This window comes from Lissotriton helveticus, chromosome 10, assembly GCF_964261635.1.
Source record: "Lissotriton helveticus chromosome 10, aLisHel1.1, whole genome shotgun sequence".
Classification (NCBI taxonomy): Eukaryota; Metazoa; Chordata; class Amphibia; order Caudata; family Salamandridae; genus Lissotriton; species Lissotriton helveticus.
The window spans coordinates 449,177,967-449,186,616 of record NC_136071.1 but is presented as its reverse complement, the minus strand read 5'-3'; the positions used below and the strand labels follow the sequence as shown (position 1 = coordinate 449,186,616).

Sequence of the window (8,650 nt, the reverse complement as noted above, 5' to 3'; positions counted from 1 at the left end):
GCACGAAGGCCTACACCTGGCTCCCCAAAGGCTGGGGGGGCACTTGCTACATCTCCTTCGTCCTTCCTCCAACTTATGTGGCCCCAGCGAATCACCACAGACAAAAACGAGCCAAAGACGTTGAGCAAGCCGACTCAACAGGGGCACAGTTCCTCGATGCTATGAAAGGACTCGTCCCCCTCTGGGGCCCGATGGCAAACAGCCGTGCCATCCGACATTTGACTCAGGCAGTCGAGACAACCATGAACATCACAGCGGGCATCTTTGCCAACAACACTGCCGAGCTCCAAGCGGTCCGTTTGGTGGCTCTCCAGAACCGCCTCGTTCTAGATGTGGTTCTGGCGGACCGTGGAGGAGCATGCCGCATTATTGGAGCCAGCTGTTGTACATACATACCGGACAACTCACCCTCAGTGTACAAAGCCATCGAACATCTTCACAGACTCTCTTCGGAAGTTCACCAAGAGCAAGAAGAATGGTCGCTTGGTGGTTGGTTCTGGGACACCGTCAAAAGCTGGGGCTGGAGACTGCTCACCATTATCCTGATTCCCGTAGTTGTAATATGTGGCCTATGCTTAGGAATTCAATGTTTGCCACCTATGTGTTCTTTATGTGCGAGTTGTATTTTTTCCAAAACTGTGGACATTGGAAGCGAACATATGAGAGCATTGTATGATACCGAAGTTAGGAATTTGATGAAAATTGACATTGAGTAAGCAAGTTGGCTAGATATGTTGAAAAGGGAGGACTGTTGAAAGTTAGGCTGAAACCGTCAACATTATCGGCGCCCTCTTGCTCTCCTTAACCTTTTTGTGCGCGTAAAACAGCCGCCATTTTGAACACCATGGCTTCCCTGCTCCCGCCGAGAGCCAGCGCGCCTCTCTCCCATTCCTAACTTCGCCGGCATCCCCCGCATACTGACAACCCCCCCGCCTGCACCTGCCGCGAATCATAAAACCCCTCTTCAGCGCTGCTCTGCCCCAGACCCTCGTCCTGTTCCCAGCGCGACACCTCCCTTCTTCCCATTTATGATCCCCGGCCCTTTGATGCAAACCCCATTTCCCCGTGTGCCCGTTTGTCTTCCCCGTTCCCAGGCCGACACCCAGCTCTGCCGATACCAATCCCTTGCCCCTCCCCGTACAATAGAAAGCTTTCCTCCTCAAAGGACCCCCGAGATGATCAAAGCCCCCCCCATCCCACGAGATCCGATCGAAACCCACACACACTGTGGATCGGCGGAATATCCAGCTGCGCGATGATCATCACCTGTTGTGAACGGGGCGGGGACTTCCACTGTAACCTTGCGTGGGAACGGGCTGGGAAAGGGGGGATTCTGAGGATGTCTTTCCGTACTTCAAAGTATCAACGAGAATGTGTTACATGCAATAAACAGATAAACGTGTGTATAAGAGGCCAGGCCTCAGGGATGCAGGTAGAGCACCTCAGAACGATACCTTCTGTCCGTTTTCGTTGTGTTCTCCTCCGGAGCGAATAAAAACCTTGTTTCCTGCCTTCCAGTCTCCAGCGCCTGCCTCTTCAATAGTTTAACTTCTTTGTGGGTTCAAGAGGCGACACCGCCGGGCAATAATTAAGGATCTTATATTCTGGTTGGTAGTGCCCCCCAGTTAGTTTCCACAGAACGGCGGCCTGAGACCCTTACGCTACACCGGTTGCTTCCCTGCCCTCCTACGACTTGCCAGAGATTGTGATGGGGTGAGTGGGGCGGCCATGGTGTTCCCACCGCTGCACTCCTCAGTTGCTGGCCTCCTGTGGCACTGGGCTGGCCCCGGCGTCCTAGACCATTTTCGGGGTCCCAGGAGGATTGAGGCAATCGGGGCGGTAGGCGTGGAGGGCATATGCCCCATTCAGAGCGCCTACATTAACAAGATGGTGAGTAAGTGGAAAGGTGGGAGGGGTGGAGGATCAAAAGGTGAGCCAGACGAAGCCCTCCTCCATCTTGGAGACTGACCCATCTCGACTGTAGGAGCCAACAGTGTTCCCCATGGTGACCCTGTGGCTCATCTAGGGTTGGGCTCGTTCATCAGGGCTGTCTCTCCTTCCTCTGATACTAATGCCTGCCCACCCCACCTGTTTGCGCTGCCCAAGTCTCTCAACATTAAGGGCGCACTGCAAACTGGCTGGCTCCCACAACTCCTGTCTCTCTCCTAGAGCACCGAACCAATGACTACCATTCCTCCATTTACGAACTCCACTACACCAACTATGGGGCCAATATGCACTACATCACCGATCTAGCCCCCTTCCCATAGTTGGCGCCCAGCACGAGCTCAAGAACAGCCCCTTCTCCAGCCTTCTACCACCACCACCCAGCCTTCTACCCCTACGGTCATCACAAGCTCGGGGATCCCTGCAGGCTCTAGATCACCGCCCGTGAGTGCAACAGCACCCTGAAGGCCTGGTTGAACAAGCACTGCAAAAACCCCAGCAATGGCGGGAAGAGCATACTCTATAAATATGTAATATATATTTGGCCAACCATAATCGCTTCAACTTTTCTTAAAATATAATCTCGAGTGGATTTGCAACTTGAATATATGTAACTCTAACCACTAATATCTGTAGTAGACATATGTACTTACTACCATTCTTATGTGAGTTTAGAGGTTATCTGTTTCTTATCTTTTATGTAATTCATGCACTCTGAGGTGAGTCCTTATGTAATGTAACTGGTTCTATTGTAACGCGCTCTGACATCTTCAGATAAAGTTCGCTCTATATAAAAACGCATAAATAAATAACCTAGGCTATAAAGAAAGCACGTGACAACTGACTTGCCTTTTGGTTTGCTGTGTTTGGGTTGGTGGGAGCATTATTGTTTCCAAATTCATGTTTATAAACAATCATAATACATTTCACTCAACGAAATAGTAACATCTAATATATACAATAAAACTCTTGGCACGTTAAAGAAATACATGTTGAATAGTCTTTGTCATTATTTTACAGGGTTTGTTGGACAATGGAGCCACGCCTCGCTTTTGCTCCATGTAGAAAGTTAATGCGCCAGTTCTTTAAAAGTGGCGTCCAAACTTACTTCGGGAGCATTAAGGTATGGTGTGTAAAAACGCTCAGCAAGCCACGTCAAATAGCCATTAGTTTCGATATCTATTTGATTACCGGCTATAGAGGGATACGTACTTGAGCACTTCCGGTTGTCAGCCAATTGGTAAGCTTTACTGCTTTATCTTTACCGCACAGGCGCAGTCAGCGGCGTCTCTCTGCAGCAGGCACTTTCTATATTCACTTCCGGAGCATATAATAGAGCGTGAAGTAGAAAGCTATAACTGGCGACACCTGATGAGAAGCCAGAAGTACAGAAGCCTGGTAAACGGCTTACTTTCTGTGCCTGGTGAGTGGATCCTCCTGCTAGTACCAGGGAAGGGGCGTCACTGTCTAACACGTGCACGTTAGGCCAGTGTTTACTCTCCAGTCAGCAGGGCGCTGCGTTCTGGGAGTTGTAGTTTTAGTTTTAACTTTGGTAATGTGGGCTTAAAAATCGAAATTTTGATAGTTGTAACACTTGGTATTTACAGTGCTTACATTGGGCGGAAGTGCGATATGAAGCACAGTGTAAACATAGAACGTTGTTTTTATATGAGGACACAGACATCTATGACGAGAACTGAATGGGCAGGCTCTGCCGAGATGTAAATATTTTGTGCACCAAATGAGGGGGGGTTTGAAGAGGGGCAGGAGATGGTTGAGGCGCAGGAGTAAAGGTTGTTGTGGGTGCCATCCGGTCCATATTGTGGGTAACGGAAAAAAAGATCATCTGCTGCCCCAGTTCATGTTTTTTTCTTAGAATTGTGGGACTTTCAGTATGTTATAATGCAGTAAACAAGACTACAAGTCCCAGAATTCAAAGCAAAAACCCGGACTGGAACAGGACATCATGCATGGACCTGGGAAACTTGGCAGTGCTGCAACAATTTTCAGAATTCAAAGCAAAAACCTGAATTGGCGCAGCACATCACACATGGACCTGGGAAACATGGCAGGCTGCACTCTGGGTACACAAATACTTGCAAAACACATATCACAAAGCACTCAATAACGTTTCATCGTATGAGCAAACAATAGTGAAACGTGTCTTTATAACCAGGGAAGACTTTAACCAATTGGTAGATTCTTATGTTTTTGTGCCACCATTAAAAAAAACAGTGCTAAAATGGTTGCGCACTTTGGTAGCACACTAGGTTCCAATCCTTGCACTGACTAAGGACTATGTATTCCTGGAAATTAATGTGCGGGTGTGTATTTGTTTCATTTGCGAACATCGGTCCATTTGTCTACACACTGCTGCTGTTGCTCTACTATGGCACTGCTAGATGAAAAAAAAATCTTCAGGAACCCATAAATTGGGGGACAAGGTGTAGTGGCGGAGGCATGAAAAGTGGAGTCTGACAGTCAACTTGAACGTTTATTTTACAAAAGTTTGCTGCTAAGAAATTAGCAAAAGTGAAAAATGTGAAAAGGAATCGCACGGACCCCATATATCCCCTTTCCTTTAAATAAAGAAAACTAAACATCATACACAAGTATAAAGCATAGAAGAAAACCCTAACAGGGAAAACAAAGGTATGAGGTGCCCACGAAATGAGGCACCAATTCACAAAAAAATTACAAGATACAAAATGCATGAACACAACAGTAAGTACGCAGCATTGGTACATAATATATTCATAAAATCTCTTGGGTACACATTTCCTTCTAGGAGTACTAACGCAATTTCCACCCTCATCCCTGCACTTACCCTCCTCCGAACACTTGCATACCCATTTATTTTCTTTCACACAAACTCTGCCTTAGAACCAGGTACCACAACAATCATACTTTTGCTCCACACTTTAACATTCTCGAACACCACCATGCGATCCTTGACTTGCCTCACCACCATGGGTGAAGAGAACTTAGATTGGCCGTTCCTCACAATGCGAGGGATGACAGCCCTGACCAGATCACCAACCCTCCCATCAATTTCTCTTTCACGACCATTTTCTTTAGCGCAATATTTTTCCTGCGCATGCCTGCGCAAATACAGCACCTTTCCTACCTTCACACATTCAAGTGTCTTCCTTCCAATCCATTCCCTGTTGAACCAGGTACATGCCACCCTGCCTCTTAACAATGAAAATGGAGACATAGCCTTACTGACATGAGCAGTCGTTCTTATAGCCCATAACATGTCACAAAGAACTTCCTTCCAATCCAACCTATTTATCAACGCTAGCTGCAGTTTGTGAGAAGTTGGCCTGGTATATGATGTTCACTATTCTAGTGAGCACCTTGCACCAGTCCAAACAGGCCAGGGTGGCATGTCCAAACAACCCTTATGGTGATGGTTGTAAAGTCAACCTTATAGACCAGCTATCCTAGTGGTAGCATGGACAAAGCAGTCTTAGGCTAAAACTTCAGAGAGCATGTGAAGCAAGCTGTTTTACCATATGTAACCCCTTTAATACTAAATGAAAGGACACCACACAGGTTATATATACTATATATATGTATTTATTTCTAACACAACCCCTCTGAACTCTTTATGAGGTAAGAGGCACAAGCACATAACAAGATACTTAATTATCATACAATAAGTTGCACAATATACAGTAGGGCCCTAGGGGCACGTAAAACCATATACTAAAATAGTGGTATAAGAACCATGTCACGAACAAAGGATAGGCCTAGGGAAACGCTGGGGCTACGCTGTACTACCAAAGGTTAGGAAGCAGGAGGCCCACGGGAGGCGTGTGCAGTGTCTAAACACACACGCGGGTTCTCATAGACATTCAATGGGAACGAAAGAAATGGAAACTAGTTCCTTTACTAGGTCATTGATGTAAAGTGTGAACAGTGTCTGTTCCAGAACACACCACTGTTGAACACCACTCTCGATCTTAAAGAGGTCTGTAAGCTCGCTTTTGCAGCCATATCTGACATGAGCAGCATTTAAAGCACGCAAATAAAGTAAAACAGGTTAGCAGGGACACCCATCTGATTCAAAACTCCCCAGTTTGGCCCTAGTAATCCAATCACAAAGCTGATCCTAGGCCAACAAATACCACATATAATTGCCCCCTGTCTAGCAGTACAGTTTTACAGTATGTACTGCAAAATCATAAAATCTTATCAACTATACTAACCATATCAAGATGGGAGGCAAGAGAGGTGATTCCAGCAAAAAGTGGCCTGGGTGTCATTGGTGTGTCACTATGTTATACTTCCGAATGATTAGGTATCCCTATTGTGCCTTTTTACCTCTGATGCCTGTACCAAGTATTGCCAATCACACCTTTGGCATGCTCCTTCATGCTGTATCATTATCAATCCATTCTTCTTATTATAAAATGAATAATAAAGTTTGGAGAGAAAAAAAACGATGCTAACCATATTCCTAAAGCCTGCCTGCATATATGAGGAGGCAGAGTTCTCTGGGACCCACTCCATCAATTTCCCTAAGATAAAATGGGTAAATCATTTCTTAGAGGCATCAATAAGGCTGATTGTCCAATAGTGTCCTGGGTTGCCTTTACCGCCCTTTTTATATATCGGAACAATCTCAGCAGCCTGCCAAGAACCCGGAATCGCGGCAACCATTCAAGATGAAATGGAAAAGCAAATAAAAATAGGGGGCCCAAACAAGAGGTTCAGATTGAAACAAATCACCAGGGATGGAATCAGGGCTAGGGGCTTTGTGAAGAGGAATCATTTTATTGCATCCAAAATGTCAACAAAGTGGCTTCTCTTACTGAGGAAACTGAAGCATCTTCTGTATCTCTAACCACGGGATCGAATTAGCTGCATAAACCTTCTGGTAGTGATCCACCTCAGTCGCAGGTTGTAAGTTGTAATCAATTCAAGTAGCTAACAAAACATAATAAAGTTCCCTCATGGTCTAATCATTTTTTCTCATGTGGCGTAGCTCATAGAATTAATCAATCAGCCTTCAGATAAACACAGGTACACAATATTTCTCATTCTTGATTTTTATTTATTTTCTCATTATCTCAAAGTGAGAAACTTTTTTTCTTTTTTATTATTTATTATCTTTTCATATAAATTCATAGATTCATTAGTTAAACATATAATTTCCACCATTTAAAATTCGATAGACAATTCTATTATTTCTACAAAGTAGTGTGTACATAGAGATAAAAGTTTCAACAAAGAAGAGCAAAGATCCTGTCCCACACACACTTGTCAACATACATACTTACTCACTTACCTGGTCATAAATGAACTTTAGAGGGGGTCCCAACATTTATGCTGCTGATCAATTCAAGTAGCAGCATAATGGCTACTGTGGGCCACTATTCCCCAGGTCCTCCCTCAGCCTGAGATCCCATGCAAAAGTCAGCGCGTCTTTGTAGTTTTTCCTAGCCCTTGAGATATCGGTTCTATTCCCTACTTTTATTCTCTGATTGAGAGTGGTTCTGGTCTTTCTACAGTAATTATCAAACGATGACCAAGAAAAATGTTGTTTTTGGCCTTGCTACCATCCTTACTTATAAGACCCCGAAGGCAAGTGAACAATTTTTCATGGGAATTCAGTATAGACACAAAATCCGGGGCTCGTGATCCACTAGGAGTCAATTGCTCCAGAGAGCCAGCGACCTGTGTGTAAATCAATGCCAGCACATTAAGATCCTTGCAAACAAATTCCTATTTTAAAGCCCACTTGTTGGGGGGGACGTGGCCAAGATGGAGGCGGAGTAGGACGTGCTTCCCTGTCCTTCCGGCACAGCCTGACATTTTGTTTTGTAAATCGCCCTTCCTGGTGCCCATCCACGCTGCAGATGGTGTGTCCACACGTCGTCCTGAGTCCAGTGGTGCCCCTATTTCCGAGCTTCGTGGGGGAGCCTCGATGTTCTGTGCGGTGCGGCCCTGACACTGCTAGGGCTGGCGGGCTTCGTGGTACGGGAAGTGGAGGCCTGTGCGTTGCAGAGTGACGCCTCGGCCGCTGTGAGTTGCCGCCCTGCCTCGTGGAGTTGGCCCGGAGTGTGGCGCCGTGCCTGGGGAGTTGGTGTGCCCGGAGGCCGCTCGGGCGCCAGCCGAGAAGGCGGTGGTCGAGACCACCGTTGGGCAGGCGTATGCTCCCGCATTGTGGCAACCCGGGCGAGGTTGCTCGCTCCTGAAGGCCCGCTTTGGCAAGAGGTGAGGAGTGGAGGGACGGCTGCCTGGGGGCCTGGAGCTCGGTCCGGCGGACGGTGCGGGGCCCTCGCGAGTGGTGATGGGGCCCCGACTCTGGTGGTGCGTGCGGCGTCCCCCCCCGGATTTTGGCTGCTCTCGGGGCTGGGTGGCTCCGGACTTTGTTGGCTGGGCCTGATATCCTAGGAGCCTTGCAGTGCCTAGCATCGGCCCGTGTATCAACGGGCGGTGCAGCAGGGGGCCCCTTCTTGCCCTGAGCACGGTGATCGCAGGGCTGGTGCAGGTTCCCCTGTCGGCCCGTATTTCGGCAGGCGGTGCTTTCCTGCTTTTGCTTTCCTCCGCTTGTCGGAGGCCAGCGGAATCTGCGGAGATTTGGGGATTGCAGCGGTAACCCACTGGAGCTTTGCCTGCGGCGGAGGGGGGGCATTGGCAGGCAACTTCCTGAGGCGCCCGTAAGGAGATCCGTGGGCGGTGTGGAGGAGTG

At 47.4% G+C, this 8,650-nt stretch overlaps 1 protein-coding gene across 4 annotated transcripts in view; it reads left to right on the top strand.

Moving 5' to 3' along the window:
- The first annotated feature begins 3,236 nt into the window (after positions 1-3,236).
- Positions 3,237-8,650, top strand: part of C10H8orf33 (chromosome 10 C8orf33 homolog) — a 157,148-nt gene continuing 151,734 nt past the window's right edge. For all 4 annotated transcript variants that reach the window (XM_078662946.1, XM_078662949.1, XM_078662948.1 and 1 more), the window contains exon 1: positions 3,237-3,370. The gene's annotated coding sequence lies outside the window, so the exon portion shown is untranslated. The remainder of the gene's footprint in view (positions 3,371-8,650) is intronic.